Raw genomic sequence first — 16,348 nt, 5'->3', positions numbered from 1 at the left:
ACTAACCTAAAGGTTGGCAGTTGGAACCTATCCAATGGCACCATGGAAGAAAGGCATGGCGATTTGTTTCTATAAACATTATAGCCAAGAAAACTCTATGGAGCAATTCTATTCAGAAACACATGGGGTCGCCATGAAATAACAAAGGACATTCAATAAATGTTGAATGAATGATGAATGGAGTAACAACAATAACAAAATATGACATTGAGTGGACATTACCATGTGTTGAGCCCTTTGCCAAGAGCTTTGCCTTTATTCTCTAATTTCATCTTCACATCAATCCTTTAATGCTGCCGTAACCAAAAATACCACAAGTGGGTGGCATTAAAGGACAAAAATTTATTTCTCCAGAGTTCAGGAGGCTAGAAGTCCAAAGTCAGAGTGTGGCTCTAGGGGGAGGTGCTCCTTGTTGGTAATCCCTGGAATTCCTTGGCGTTCCTAGGCATCTGTTTTCTGGTGTGTGTCTCTGTGTCTATTCTGCCCTTTTTATAACTCAGAAGTGATTAGATTTAGGACCCACCCTACTCTAATATGATCCCATTAACAAAGTAAAAGAAAATCCCTCTTTCCAAACAGGTCATATTTACAGGTACAGGGATTAGGATTTCAACACATATTTTGGAGGGGGAAAAATTCAATCCATAGTACTTTGCAAATGAGGAAACTGAGGCATAGAGTTAAATTACTTGCCCAAGTTCACTTCATTACTTGGGAGAGTGGCCAGTTTGCTCAAAAGTTAAAGGATGGTTTTACAGTTTCTAACAGACAATTAGAGTGATGGAAAGGCTTGAGTGGAATTTTTTTTTTAAAAAAAGCACAATTTTGGACAAATTGAGTTTGAGATGTATGTGGGGATTCCAAGTAGAAATGTCCAGGAAGGTATCTAAAGCTCAAGAGAAATGTCAGGAAGCAGAAATATAGATCTGGGAGTTATTGATGGAAGGTAGCATGGGTACATGGGACCACCAACCAAGTATGAACCAAGTAAAAGCCAAGAGGACCAGGAGCAAACTAGTAACTGCTAATTTTAAAGAGATAAACAGAGAAAGAAAAGCCAGGAAAAAGATGTAGTGGACAGAGAGTTAAAAGAAGTTTAACTAGCAGAGTGGTGTGGTGGGAACCACAGTTCTGTACACTTCCATAATAATCTCAAATCCCATAAGGTATAAGCCACTATTATGCTTTCATAATACATATGTATAAGCACTCATAACATGAACTTAGAGATATGAGTACCTTTCTGAGGCTCTCTAACATTAACTATAAGCCATGAGAAAGTTATTTAGAAAATATCTGAATTTAGACATAGAAGCATGGAAATATGTGAAAAACATGGTAAACTTTAAGCTGACTTTGACCTTATATGCTGGGGTAAAAGAAGACATAGCATAGTTAATCTTTGTGAACTATCCTTGAGACATAAGTCTATACAACCACTCTGTCTAACCTTGAAGAAAAATGTGACATCTGGCTGATTTCTAAACTTGGAGAAATGACTTAACATACTAATCTTTGATGTCTCACTGGCCCTCACTGTGTGAGGCCAAGGTGAGAATTTCAAGTGTAAACCCTGAATTTCTGCTCACTCACAGAGAACAGGCAGAGGCAAAAACTGATAGCCTACTGAGACTGCCCGCCGCCGCCGACCTCAGACCCTAGCTATGAGGGACCACTGCCAAGTTCGAGGTATGGTTAAGCTTTCCTCCTGAGATCTCTCGTTAAAAATCTTAAGTCTGAAAATCTGGACTCTAACCACTGAACTAACATTGTAAGTGTAATTGTTAATTCTGATTCTGCAGTTCTAAATGAATGTTGTGAGTTCTTATTTGCGTGCCTTGCCATGACTACCTTGCAATAAACTAAACAAGTTTATGTACGATAAACCTGAGTATCTATTAATTTTCTAAGAAAAAATCTTACACAGCAAAGGTGTTTCAAGAAAGAGGTGGTCATATTCAAAGAACAATAATAATAAAAAAGAAAAAAAAAACCCGAGACTAATGGGACACAACAGTCCAGGGACAAGGACTTGAAGGCAGGAGGGGACATGAAAGCTGGTAATAGGGATCCCAAGGTTGAAAGGGGACAGTGTGGACATGTCATGACGCTGTTAACCATTATCATTAAACAATATGTGTACTAACTATTTAATGAGAAACTATTTGTTTTGTAAATCTTCATCTAAAGTACAACAACAACAAAAAAGAAAGAGGTGGTCAAATTATACAACAAAGCAAAGTAGCTGTTATGGGTTGAATTGTGCACCCCTAAAAATGTGCTGTAAATCCGTTTAACCCCTACACCAGTGGTGAAGGAGCTCTGTAGTGCGGTGATTAAATGCTCTGCTGCTAACTGAAAGGTCAGCAGTGGGAACACACCAGCCACTCCATGGGAGAAAGATGTAGCAGTCTGCTTCTGTAAAGACTACAGCCTTGGAAACCTCTACGGGGCAGTTCTACTCTGTCCTGTAGGGTCCCCCAGAGCCAACAGAGAAAGAAAGCCTTCCCATAGAGCTGGGGCCCTGATTTCGGACTTCTAGCCTCCTCAACTGTGAGAAAATAAATTTTCATTTGTTAAAGCCACCCACTTGTGGTATTTCTGTTACAGCAGCACTAAAAAACTAAGACAGTGGCCAAACAAGATGAAGACAAAAATGCCTGTTGGATTCCTCTTTTAGGAAGTCATTGGCACCTTAACTGAAGCACTTCCACAGAGTGAGGGAAAGAAGGGCAGATTACACTGGGCTGAGGGTGAACACACAATGAGGAAGTGAAGGCAATGGTTAGAGATATGCTTTGTAAAAGTCTAGCACTGAAGAAGTGAGATGAGGGGAGCTTAAAAGGAGACAGAATGGAGGGAAGGACTTAGGATACAAACATGAATAAGTGTCAGTGTCAGTGAAGGAGAGGTTGAAGAGGACAGGGTGGGAGAAGAAGCCATGAGGGGACGTAATAAATTGGCACAGTGGTAAGTGCTTTGCTGCTAACCAAAAGGTCAGCAGTCTGAACCCATCAGTTGCTCTGCGGGAGAAAGATGTGGCAGTCTGCTTCCATAACGATTATAGCCTTGGAAACCCTATGGGGCAGTTCTCTGTCCTATAGGGTCGCTCTGAGTTGGAATGGACTTGACGGCACTGGGTTGGGTTCGGAGTTGACCTGAAGCTGAAGCTATCCATTTGTAACAACAGCACAGTTACAAAATCATCTCCAGGAGCTCTTGGAAGTTCCTGGGTAAGAAGTAGAGAAGACAGATGTCAGGCTGATCCTGGGCTTGAGATTTGCAGGAAAAAATATTAAACACAAGGGAGTTAGGGGTTTGAAGGGGCCGTGAGAAAATTGCACATGGCAGGCAGGAAAGAAGAAAAGCCATTGACACCCAGCTTTGGGAAAAGAGCAGGGTCTTTCAACAGTGCTGAGCTGGATCAGAAATAAACTGAGTGGAACTTTCCTCCTGACCTGGAATCACAGCTAAGGTCCAAAGCTGAAGACAAAAGCTCTCAACATCCCACATTCCAAATTCAGAGAGTCTCCAACAAGCTTCCAGCTGCTGAAGCTAGTCACCGCTCCACGGCACTGGCCAAGAGAGGTCAGAACTGGTCTTGCCCCACCAACTCCTCTCCCTTTCTCTCAACCCCCCAAGTCAATATAAGGACAGGAAGGTGATGGTTGGCCTGTTGGGAGGAGGGTCCTCAAGGGTAAGAGAGGCAACCTACTGCACCTCAGCCAGTCAGTCTGGGTTCAAATTCTAGCTCTTCCACTCGTAAGCTGTGTGACCTTGGCAATACATATCCTCTCAGGACCTTAGTTTCCTCATCTATAAAATGAGGATGATAAAATTTGACTCAATACGGTTGTCACAATAATTAAATGAATTAAAATATGTGAGTGGATAGAACTGTACTATGTAACTATCAGCTATTTTTCTTATTCCTCCCCCTTCTCAAGGGAACTGATGGGGGTGCTTTCCTCTTCCCAAAGTTAATACAGAGAGATTTCAAGAAAATCTCTTTTATCTGCCTTGAGCATTGTGCCCTTTTTTAAGATCTATATGGGAAATCAAATTGACAACAAAAGGTTAGTTAGGAGGCTTAGGGGGCAGTGAGTTTATGTTAACAGTGGAAGAATAATTCAGTAAATGAGGGTGAGAATGTTTGTACAACTTAAGAACGTAATCAATGTCACTGAATTGTACATGTAGAAAGTGTTGAACTGGTATATGTTTTGCTGTGTATATGTTCAACAACAACAAGAAAATAAATTATTTTTTAAAAAAGAAGAAAAGAAAATCACTTGTAAATGTTGGAGGTGTCTCCAAGGAAGGAATACTGGTCTCCGTGGCCTTTGGAGAGTATGAAGGAAGACCTCCATGGTTCCCCTGGCCCCACAAGGGGTAAGCAGCAGAAGAGCTGTGGGGCCCTCCAGGCAGCTTCTAGAGTAAGTAATGGGACAAAGCACCAGAGAAGCGGATGGAATTATACACCATTAACGAGGGCAAAAGAATCCCTGGTGGCGCAGTGCTTAAGCACTCAGCTGCTAACTGAAAGGCTGGTGGTTCGAGCCCACCAGCCGCTCTGCAGAAGAAAGATGTAGCAGTCTGCTTCCATAAAGATTACAGCCTTGGAAACCCTATGGGGCAGTTCTACTCTGTCCTATAGGGTTGCTATGAGTCAGAATCAACTTGACGGCAATGGGTTTGGTTTGATGGGGTCAAGGGGAGCCACAGTTGCCCCTGTGGAGGGAAGGGGGTTCAGCAACTGAGGGACTAGGGTGAAGATGCTCACACCCCAAGGTCTCCTCCACATCACTTTCAAGGCAACCACCACATCAGAAAGGCCACCAGCATCAGACAGAACCAGGGGAACCAGAGCAAGGTCAGGGACCTCTCACATCATCCCCAGGGAGAGACAGAGAACTCGCCCCCACCCTAGCTGTCCTCCCTGCCCTAGGACCAGGGAAAGAAGTGCTAGAGGAGGGAGAGGGAGGAGGGCCTCAGAGCCAGACCACAGCCCCTCCTCAGCCAGCAGCCCAGATCCTCCCTCTAGCCACACTGGAGGAGACAAGGTTTCAGTTGGGTTGGAAATTGATGCTTTAAAAACAAACATGATTAGGGCCACATAAACCAGAGACTGCATCAGCCTGAGACCAGAAGAACTAGATGGTGCCCGGCTACCACCAATGACTGCCCTGACAGGGAACACAACAGAGAGTCCCTAATGGAGCAGGAAAAAAGCAGGGTACAGAACTCAAATTCTAGTAAAAAGACCAGACTTAATGGTCTGACTGAGACTGAAGGGACCCCAGAAAGCATGGCCCCCAGACTCTCTGTCAACCCAGAACTAAATCCATTCTTGAAGACAACTCTTCAGACAAAGATTAGACTGGACTATGGGATATAAAATGATAGTCGTGAAGAGTGTGCTTCTAAGCTCAAGTAGATTCATGAGGCTAAATGGGCAGCTCCTGTCTGGAGGTGAGATGAGAAGGCAGAGAGGGTCAGGAGCTGGCTGAATGGACATGGGAAATCCGGGGTGGAAAGGAGGAGTGTGCTGTCACAGTATGGGGAGAGCAAGTAGGGTCACAAAACAATGTATGTATAAATTCTTGTATGAGAGACTAACTTGAATTGTAAACTTTCACTTAAAGTACAACAAAATAAATAAATAAATAAAATTAAAAAAAAAAAAACATGATGAAGTCATAATTGCAGAAATGGAAAGTGTTTTAAAAACTGAGCCTGGCAGGAGCACTATGGACTCTGGTCAAGGTATCCCGAAGGGTCCTACTCAGCAGAAGGAAAGAAGAATTTGCATCAGCAGAGTGGAAAGCAACGACTGACAAAAATAAAACCAGTTCCTGTTTATGTGTTAAGAGTTGAGACCTCACAACAAAAAACACAGATATAAAAGACCTTCAAACTGCAGGCTCTCCATGGCCACCTGCCACCCACTGCTCCAGTGACGGAGCCTATCGGAAGCTCTGTCATTTATCAGGCTGACTGAAGCCTGGAATGCAGTTGGTAAGCCTGGGGCAATAAACTCATTCTAACCCTAACTGGACCAATAAGCAACATCATGATAAACAGAGCAAAGATTGATGCTGTCAAGGATTTCATTTTACTTGGACCCACATTCGATGCCCATGGAAGCAGCAGTCAAGAACTCTAAGGATATACTGCATTGGGCAAATATGCTACAAAAGACCTCTTTAAAGTGTAAAAAAGTAAAGATGTCACTTTGAGGACTAAGGTGCATCTGATCCAAGCCATTGTGTTTTCAATTGCCTCATATGCATGTGAAAGCTGGACAATGAATAAGGAAGACCGAAGAAGAATTCATACATTTGAATTATGGTGTTGGTGAAAAATATTCAATACACCATGGACTGCCAGAAGAATGAACAAGTCTGTCTTGGAAGAAGTACGGTCAGAATGCTCCTTAGAAGTGAGGATGGCGAGACTTCGTTTCATGTACTTTGGATGCGTTATCAGGAGGGACAAATCCCCAGAGAAGGACATCATGCTTGGTAAAGTAGAGGATCAGCGAAAAACAGGAAGACCCTCAGCAAGATGGAATGACACAGTGGCTGCAACAATGCTGCAACAATGGGCTTAAACACAGCAATGGTTGTAAGGATGGCACAGGACTGGGCAGCATTTCGTTCTGTTGTACATAGGGTCGCTATGTGTCAGAGATGACTTGACAACACCTAACAACATAGCAACAAACCCTGTTCACGTGTCCAGTATGCAGGATTGGGCTTCTGCTTCAGTTTCCTCATTATACTCCAGTTGCCCTCTGGCAAAGTCCAGGCCATCTGGCGAATGCCCTGAAAACAACCCTAATCCTCTCACTTAGAAGACCTACTCTTCCCTGTTGGTCCCTCCCTTGGTTCAGGCTTCCATTCGTCCTCTTAGAACCATCGCAGTACTTCCCCCTCTGCTGCTCCCCTACCATAACACCCCTTGGGCACTGCCAAGTCCAAAGTCATCACAGCCTCTTAGACATCCTACTTAGAGTTGCCACCACCATCCCATAACCTGGCCTGTCCTCCAGCTCCCAGGCCCAGCCCTCCTCAACTACCCACCCCAATGGTCCTGGAACTCAACAGTCAAGACCACATTGTTATGACTGCATCGGGGGGCTATAGATTGGGGAGCAGGTGCAAGAGGCTCTCAGAGGTGAAGCAGGTCTGGGTGATGCCAAAGTCTATAGTCTGGCTATGGGAATGAGTAGATGCAACGGGAAGGTGAAGGCTACCAGCGTGGAGGAGAGCCATGAAGTGAGAAGCCAAAAACTCATCCGCAGAGCTGCGGACCTACCCCAGATGAGAATGGCTGTCATGATGTCTTTCTCCAGAGGAAGAGGGAGCAGAAGGGTGTTCAGGTGCTTCTTTTTGTTTTCATTTAACATTCTATTATGACAATTTTTAAGCATATCACAAAAGTAGACAGAACAGTGTAATGAACCCCATGTACCCATTGCCCAGCTTTAACAACTGTCACCATTCTGCTTATGTTGTTTCATCTGTTTCTCCTCCACCCCCTGGGCTCTAACCCACAGGATATCTTAAAGCAAATACCAGACATCATATCATTTCATTTGTAAATACTTCAGTATATTGAAGAGATAAGCACTCCTTTTTTAACAAAACCAAGAACCAAACCTGCTGTTGATTACCACACCTTAAAACAATTTAATATCATCTCTCATTTAGTCAATGCTCAAATTTCCCCAAAAGACTAACAAATGCCTTTTTACAGACAGCTTGTTTGAACTGGGAGCCATTATAATAAGGTCCACACACTGCGTTGTATTGATTTGTCTGTCTTAATTGCTTCCAGAAACAGTTCCTGAGGCAATAATCCGAGGGCAAATAGTTTATTTGGGAGGTGATCTCAGGAAACCTGGTAGGAGAGTAGAGTACAGAAATGAGATGGGGAAAGAGGCCAACAGTGGGTGCATTACCACTGAGGCAAATGGAATGCCATCTCTCTGGGCAACTCTGGGAGACAATGTGGGACACACTTCAGTTATCCCAACACAAGGTGGGAGGAAGCTGGGGGTATTTATCTACCAACTCCCCATCCATCTGTGGCTGAGGACTGCTTTCAGGGCATTAACTCTCAGCCATTAATTCTCTGACTCTCTGCTCGGCTTGCCAATCATAATCTGTGGATAAATAAAAGCCCTCAGGTAGAGTCTCAGGCTTTCCCAGCACACAGCCTCTAGAAAGTTGTACAGGTAGATGCAGACAGAATATGGCCGGGGCATCAACAGCATCTGCCACAGTCTCTTTAAAGTCTCTTTTAATCTACAGCAGTTTTCCCTCCCTGTTTCCTTAAAGAAATGTGTCCTATAGGATCTCTACATTCTAGATTGCATCTCCATGGTGTTGTGTAATATGTTCCCTATCTTTTATATTTACTGTAAACTAAATAGCTAGATCTAGAAGACTGATCAGACACAAATTCTATTTTTTGGCAAGAATGCCTAGGTGATGCTGTATCCTACCAGGAGATATGTGCTTTCACAACTCAAGGTTTGCCTAGCTTGAAACAAGCTTCTCCCCTTTTATTGGCTGGTTATGTGGTTTAATTCAGCGTATTTCCAAACACAGCAACTTCGTCCATACGCTGTGGAAGCTGGGCAAACACGAAGTGGACAAGGCAGGCTCTGTGGCATTCAAAGGCATTGCTGGAAGATTTCAAGCAGGGTTTGCTTGTGACTTGGAACAAGCCCCTGGAAGTGCCATTTATTCCCACTCCTTAGAGCATCTTTAAACATCAAGCTCCTTTTCAAACCAATTCGCCCTTCCAAAGAGAGCAAGCACCACGTGTGTTTCCAACTTGGAAATCTGGCTACGTCTGAATCTGTTTACACTTTAGCTTCAATAAATTCCAAAGCAGAGAAATCCTCTAAATCTTATCTACATCATTTGATAAGAAAAGGCCACCTTCATGCATTGTGAGGCACCCAGGATGCATGCTAAAGAAGCAGGCCAAAGCTCTTGAAGAAATGCTAAAGTTAAATTCAGAGAACAATCTAGTCCAATGCAGTATATCATAAAATACATGTAAGCTGAAGATCTTCAGTCAATGGTGTTCAGAAAAGAGCTTCATTGTATTTTGGTTAATTCTCCAAGGTCATTTCCACTTGCCTCCATCAAGCTTTCTCCAAACTTGAGTCCTTGTTGTCCAATTCACTCATTTGAGAAATGCTTACTGTGTGAGCTCAGGAACTATACTGGCCACTGGTGGGAATAAGCTTGTCTTGATCTCCTCTGTGATGCCAACTCCCTCAACATCATTCCAAACTAACAATATTCCAGCCTGCACCTCTTCTTAAAGGCGTCAAAGACACTACGGGTGTTGCTTGTCTTCCAACACAGTGTCCAACCACACGATGCCATGAAGAAGCCTTGAGATGCAAACACCAAAAAAACCCAGCTGACTCCAACTCATGGTGATCCCAAATGTGTCAGAGCAAAACTGTGCTCCATAGGGTTTTCTATGGCTGATTTTCAGAAGTAGATTGCAAAGCCTTTCTTCCAAGGCATCCCTCGATGGACTTGAACCTTTCAGTTAGCAGCCAAGTATGTTAACCATTTTCACTACCTAGGGACTCCTGATGCAAACACAGCCCAGTGATATGCGGAACTTGATTCCTTGTGGCCAAGTGCTGTGGTCCTGCAGCTTTTCATCCTTTCACAGCACTTCTCAGCTCACAATGGAATTATATGTTTATAGTTCTGTCCCCCTATACGTACACTGGGACTTCTCAAGGGAAGGTACTATGTCTTACTTTTCTCTGTATCCTCGGGGTCTAGGACAATGCCCAACACACAGAACACCCTTAGTTAATCATCATTTCCTGCTTAGGTAGGGCTTTTCACCTTTTGCCACTAAAGTCCTCAGCTATGTCTGCTGTCTCAATACTTCTGTGCTGATGAAAATGGTTTTTCAAAGTTTATTGTTCTTCAACATCCTGCCCCCCCAACATTTGTCTATTCATTACCTGTAGGTCCAGGTAAGACCAGGTAAGCTGATTTACATATTATCCCAGCAATAATACTATACATGCATTCATATTCTGATTGAAGAGAATCCTCAATGTTGATGACAACACTCGCTGGGAAATGGTGTTATGAATTCAAAAACACCTGGCTAGTATGCAATCACAGGTGAACAGATTCCAGAGGAATTTCCACCCAGACAGAAGATCAGTGGCAGTTTTTGCATATGGCTGTGTTATGCTGGAAACCCTGATGGTATAGTGGTTAAGCACTATGGCTGCTAACCAAAAGGTCAGCAGTCCAAATCCACCAGGCGCTCCTTGGAAACTCTATGGGGCGGTTCTACTCTGTCCTATAGGGTTGCTATGAGTCAGAATCAACTGGACAGCAACAGGTTTTGGTGTTATGCTAAACTAGGTTATAGAGTGAAACTGACTTTGTGACATCATAGCAGGGACGGATTACCCAATAAGCAAGGTACACATGGGTTTACTTGTGCTTACTTACTAATCTGTAGTACAGAATTTCACCTGTTTTTCACTATATCAAAGATCAAAGACGTGGTGAAACCCATGTGAAACTGTGCACTACAGATTAGTAAGTAAGCCCGTGCATACCTTGCTTCCTGGTTAATCCACCCCTGCATCATAGAGGCAGCTGTCATTTCTGGCCCAAGGGTCGAGCAAGTTTCCCGTATGTCTTCAGAATGCCCTCCTCTCCCTCACTTAAAACCCTGGTAGAGGTGTCAGTGCCTATCAATAACATTTTCTGCCCATTACATTCACCAGAAAAAGCAAAGCTTTATCCCCAGAAGACACCCCCAAACAGCAGCCTTAGCTTCTTCTCCACGTGGAGGCTGAGTAATCCTATGACTCCCCAATGTCCTTGTGTCCTTTACCCACCGGTGATCACATATAAGAGTCACCTCGGAAAATGCAGTGTGTAGAGCAAAAGCTCTGCTAATTATGGTCAGCTGAAAACAACAAAAGCAGGCACAAAGCATTCACAAAAGTGGCAATGTTAATAGCATACTGCGGCGAAAGGAAGACAGCTGGCCTAGATCCACAGAGGTTCCCGTTGCTGTCGAGTCAATTTCAACTCATGGTGACCCCATGTGTGATAGAATAGAACTGCTCCATAGGGTTTGCTTGGCTGCAATCTTAACAGAAGCAGGTCACAAGGCCTTTCTTTCACAATACCACTGGGTGGGTCAACCTGCCAACCTTTAGGTTAGTAGTTCTGTGCAAACCATTTGCACCACCCAGGGATCTTATATCCACAGAGGACAGGGAGCCAAATACATAGGTGCTAAGACCCCTTGAGGGCCCCAACCCTCAACATGAAGGTTCCCACACATAATCAATCTCTTCCCAAACTCGTAGCAGATCCCTGCGGGCTATACAATTCTGTCCCCAGTGAATCTATTCTCTCTTCCTGGCAAAAAATACCTGGGCCACAGAGGCAGGGCTCAGCTCCCTTATTATCCTCTTCTGACAATCCCTGCTAGACATCAACAGGCACAAGTCGGCCCCAAAGGCTGTTCCAAAACTATAATGCTGTCTTCCCAAGATCACACAGCAATGGCTGATTGCGATCTAAAACCAGGGATACTTCACCATTCAACATAAAGGAACCTTGAGTTTCTAGTTATGGAAGAATAATGCAATTTGCAAATACATAAAGTTGCCCTTGGGCTATCAAATGCTGGCATGGACCAGATAATAGATAAGCAGTTGCTACAGGGGCGGTTAGGGAGAGGCCTTTACCCCCATCAAAGGAAGCAGTAACCATCCTGCAAAAGTCAACTGCAACCTCCTGTAAAAGGAGCCTGGGTGGTGCAAGGTGTTTGCCATCAGTAGTTAACCTAAAAGTTGGTGGTTCGAACCTACCCAGCAGCTCTGCAAAAGCAAGGCCTGGCAAACTGCCTCCATAAAGATTATAGCCAAGAAAACCCTCTGGAGCAGTTCTACTCTGTAACATGGTGGGGTTGCCATGAGTCAGAACTGGCTTGATAGTAACAGGATTTTTTTTTCTTTTCCTTTTGGTCTCCATTGAATGGATAAGCGTGGAAACAGAATAGGCCAAGGATAGGGAAGTGGAGGTAACGGATAACAGAAATTTGGGGTGATCTTTCCCCTTTTCTTTTTCTTTTAGCTTTACTGTGCTGCTTGAATTTTCTTTCGGTGTAGGTATTTGTCAACATAATTAGAAAAAGTAGAATAATGAGCCTGATTCTCAGAGTCACACCTGGGAACCAGCCTCATTGCCTGGGAGTCACACACAATATCTGCTGGAGAATGCAGTCAGAAGAAATGAAGCATTCCTCATACTGCCAAACAGACAGCAGTTTACAAGGCACTCCTTACTGCTAGCATCAGTTGAGCCAAGGAAGTGAGGCTGGACTCTCAGGACCCCATTCAACCTGGCAGACAGCATCATAGCTTCAGAACTGTCCAGATCTTGGTCAAAAAGGTAACACAGGTCTTTTGGGTTACAGGAGGCAGGCGACTAACAATACCTGAATATTCAAGTCTCCATGAAAACTAGTAAAAGTGTATACGTGGTAAGGGTGGAAAACCCGCTGCTGTCGAGTCGATTCCGACTCATAGCGACCCTACAGGACAGAGGAGAACTGCCCCATAGGGTCTCCAAGGCTATAATCTTTACAGAAAAAGAATACTACATCTTTGTCCTATGGAGCCACTGGTGGTTTCAAACTGCTAACCTTTTGGTTAGCAGTCGAGTGCTTAACCACTGCGTCACCGGGGCTTTTTGGTAAAGGTGAAGGGGGGATAGCAATGTGTCTGAAAAACTAAGGATGAGAGTTGACCATACGCCAAAATCAGAAGGATCTTCTATCGATGGGAAGGAATCTGGATATTTGGTTAGTGACTAGTGAGCACTCAGGTCACAAAACCCAAAGGGGTTACAGCATGCTGCTGGCCAGGTGGGGCAGTGACAACTGCACCACATGGAAAGGACACCCTTTCCATCACAGCCCCAGTCTATATATTGTATGTTCATCATACAGTTTTCCAGCAGGTAATAGTCAAGTGTCCTAACAAATCCAGTATAGCGCGACGATTTTCCCACACATGGAAATAAAGTGTCTTGAGAAGAAGTTCCTCTTTCTAGCTCATGCAAACAGCACCATAAGGGCTACCATCCTGCCCCCACAGACTGTTCCTATACAAAAGCCTCCAGGGGTTCAAGCCGTACCACATAACCACCCCAACACTGCCGGGAACCCCTTTCTGAAGAGGTCAAGTTCCTATGTCCTATCATTGACTTCATTCCTCATCTACCCTAAATCTACAGCTCCCAGGGAGAAACTCAGCTTGGCAGAGAGAGGACCAGACTAACCACATTCCTGAGGGGTGTGGCTGCGTTACCTGTGAGCAATGCCTGCAGGCAGGTGTACTCTCTCCTGCCTTGGAAGACTGACCAGGCACAGCCTCAGGCCCTGCATGACTAACATGCACTTTATCACTTATGAGAAATAGAGGACGGCAAGGGTAGAAGGGAGACCCCAGGTGACACAGTTAATGTGCTCCACTGCTAACTGAAAGGTTGGCAGTTCAAGTCCACCCAGAGGCACCTCAGAAGAAAGACCTGGTGATCTACTTGTGAAAAATCAGCCATTGAAAACCTTACGGAGCACAGTTCTACTCTGACATACAAGAGGTTGCCCTGACTCAGAGCTGACTCAACAGCAACTGGTGATGGTGGTGGAGAGCAGAACAGAAAGACTGTCAGCTAAAAACACCTGCCTAAGATTAGGACAGTGATGTAGGAGGTGCCACCAACTCAGCCTCTGGCATAAGACACAAGAAGGAAGCTCGCCAGCCCCAGCAAGGACAGTGAGGGCATCACGAGTGATGCCACGTCCATGCGTCAACATTAGGTCTATTCACAGATAAAAACCAAAACACCAGGCAGCAGGGCCAAGACGGCGCTGTAGTCAGATGCTTCTGGTGGACCTTCTCACAATAAAGACCTGATTCAATTATATCTGGCAATCTGGGAGCCCTGAATATCAAAGGCAGGGTTGAGGAACCGGACTGAGTCGCAGGGGGAGGGAGAAATGGTTTGGAAGTAGCCAGGAGTTTCCAGTCCTGACCCGGCGAGAGCCTGAGCCCTTCAGGCCTGATCAGTTCGGGGGTGAGCAGTGAGGCAGGCAAACAGCCATTCTCTAGAGGCCCGTTTTCCGCACTGGAAGAGACCCAGCACCACACAGTCTACTCTGCCACCCAGAACCAGTGAGAAGCAGCCCTGGATCAGCGAAAGATAAGTAATTGCATACGGCTTACGCCACGCAGATCAAAAACACCCCCCTTAGGGAAAAACCTCTCTCCCATTTACCTCCCCTCTCCCTGCTCTGCATTGGGTCCCAGACCAGCTTCAGCAATTACAAGTCCCCTGCGCCAGAAGTAGGATCCATCACATGCCTGGAGCCATTCTCCCTGACTTGGAGAGTGAATAAATTAACAAACAGGGGAAAAAATAAACTGCTGCCTCCCCTAAGCCAGGAACTCAGGCACAGGCATAAGGGATCCACGGACTCTGAGTGCCTTTCCCCCTGCATAGACTTGTGTGGGCCCTTGTCAACAGCGTAGGCCCTCATTACCACAGTACAACAGGGTATACACCTTAAGTCTAATTTCAACTGTTTCAGCTGTGCAGTGGCAGGGTCTTGACATTTGATACTGCTCTGCCCATTAAGCAAGGTCTTTACCTACCCACATCCGGGGCCTGAGGACTGGTGGCTCTACCCACATACCTAGCCACCTGCAAGAGGGGCCCATGAATAAGAGGATCCCCCCAGTCCTTACAGCCAACAGCATTAGGTGCTTATAGTTCTGCTGCAAAACCCACCCACCTATGCGCTCTAGGGAACAGGGGCACGCCTTCCTCCTGGACACTTGGGGGCAGCCGTTAGCCCCCGCCTTGCTCAGAGTGTGTCCCCCTGCTGCAGCCAGATGCCTGTGCCTACACCAATCACCCATGACTGTCTAGGACTGTAACTGAGAGCCTATACCACACACTTGATGACTATCTACCTGGGCACCTGGGCTGAATCCATACAGGAGGAGTGGGCTGCCTCCTGAGCTAACATACCTAGTAACAGATCTAACCACCTGCTGATGTTAGAGCTTCAAAGGTGCTAATAATCAAACTAGCTCACACAAGCAGCCTATTGGTGCATATCAAAACAAAACAAGAAGCTAGGACACAGTAAGCAAACATAAAATAAATAAATATATAACATATTGATGGCTCAGAGACAACAGTCAATATCAAATCACATAAAGAGGCAATCCATGTTGGCTTCAGCAAGCTCCCAATATAAAGAATCTAGAAATTTTCCAGAGGAGGAAAATTTCTTGGAATTACTGGAGGCAGAATACAGAAGATTAATATACAGAACTCATCAAGAAATTAGGAAGGAAATTAAGCAAAACACAGACCACTCAACAGAGGAAATTAAAAAGATTACAGAAGAACACAGTGACAAATTTAACAGGTTGCAAGAATCCATACAGAGACAGCACTCAGAAATCCAGAAGATTAACCATAAAATTTCAGAATCAGATAACTCAATAGAAAGTCATAGGAGCAGAACTGAGGCAATGGAAGCCAGAATTAGTGAGATTGAAGATAAAGCACTTGACACCAACTTATCTGACGAAAAATCAGATAAAAGGATTTAAAAAAACGAAGAAACCCTAAGAATTATGTGGGACTTTATCAAGAGGAAAAACCTATGAGTGACTGGAGTGCCAGAATGGGGGGGATAATAGAAAACATAGAGAGAATTGTTGAAGATTTGTTGGAAGAAAACATCCCTGATATTGTGAAAGATGAGAAGATATCTATCCAAGATGCTCATCAAACCCCAAATAAGGTAGATCCCAAAAGAAACTCACCAAGACATATTATAATCAAACTTGCCCAAACCAAAGATAAGTAGAGAATTTTAAGAGCGGCTAGGGAGAAACGAAAAGTCATCTACAAAGGAGAGTCAATAAGAATAAGCTCAGACTACTCAGCAGAAATCATGCAGGCAAGAAGGCAATGGGATGACATATATAAAGTCTTGAAGGAAAAAAACTGCCAGCCAAGAATTATATATCCAGCAAAACTGTCACTCAAATATAACGGCAAAATTAGAGCATTTCCAGATAAACAGAAGTTTAAGAAATTTGCAAAAACCAAACCAAAATTACAAGAAATACTAAAGGGAGTCCTCCGATTAGAAAATCAGTAACATCAGATAACAACCCAAGACCAGAACATAGGACAGAGCAACTGGATATCAACCCAGATAGGGAAGT

At 44.4% G+C, this 16,348-nt stretch overlaps 1 protein-coding gene across 5 annotated transcripts in view; it reads right to left on the bottom strand.

Annotated features, from left to right (window-relative positions):
- The window catches only part of SH3GL3 (SH3 domain containing GRB2 like 3, endophilin A3), a 185,495-nt gene that overhangs the window by 124,046 nt on the left and 45,101 nt on the right, over positions 1-16,348 (bottom strand). For 2 of the 5 annotated variants that reach the window (XM_023725804.1, XM_023725808.1), the window contains exon 2: positions 10,016-10,160. The exons of the other annotated variants lie outside the window; for them this stretch is intronic. The gene's annotated coding sequence lies outside the window, so the exon portion shown is untranslated. The remainder of the gene's footprint in view (positions 1-10,015; positions 10,161-16,348) is intronic. 5 annotated transcript variants of the gene reach the window in all.

This window comes from Trichechus manatus, unplaced genomic scaffold, assembly GCF_000243295.1.
Source record: "Trichechus manatus latirostris isolate Lorelei unplaced genomic scaffold, TriManLat1.0 scaffold00009, whole genome shotgun sequence".
Classification (NCBI taxonomy): Eukaryota; Metazoa; Chordata; class Mammalia; order Sirenia; family Trichechidae; genus Trichechus; species Trichechus manatus.
This window is presented reverse-complemented; position numbering and strand designations above follow the sequence as displayed.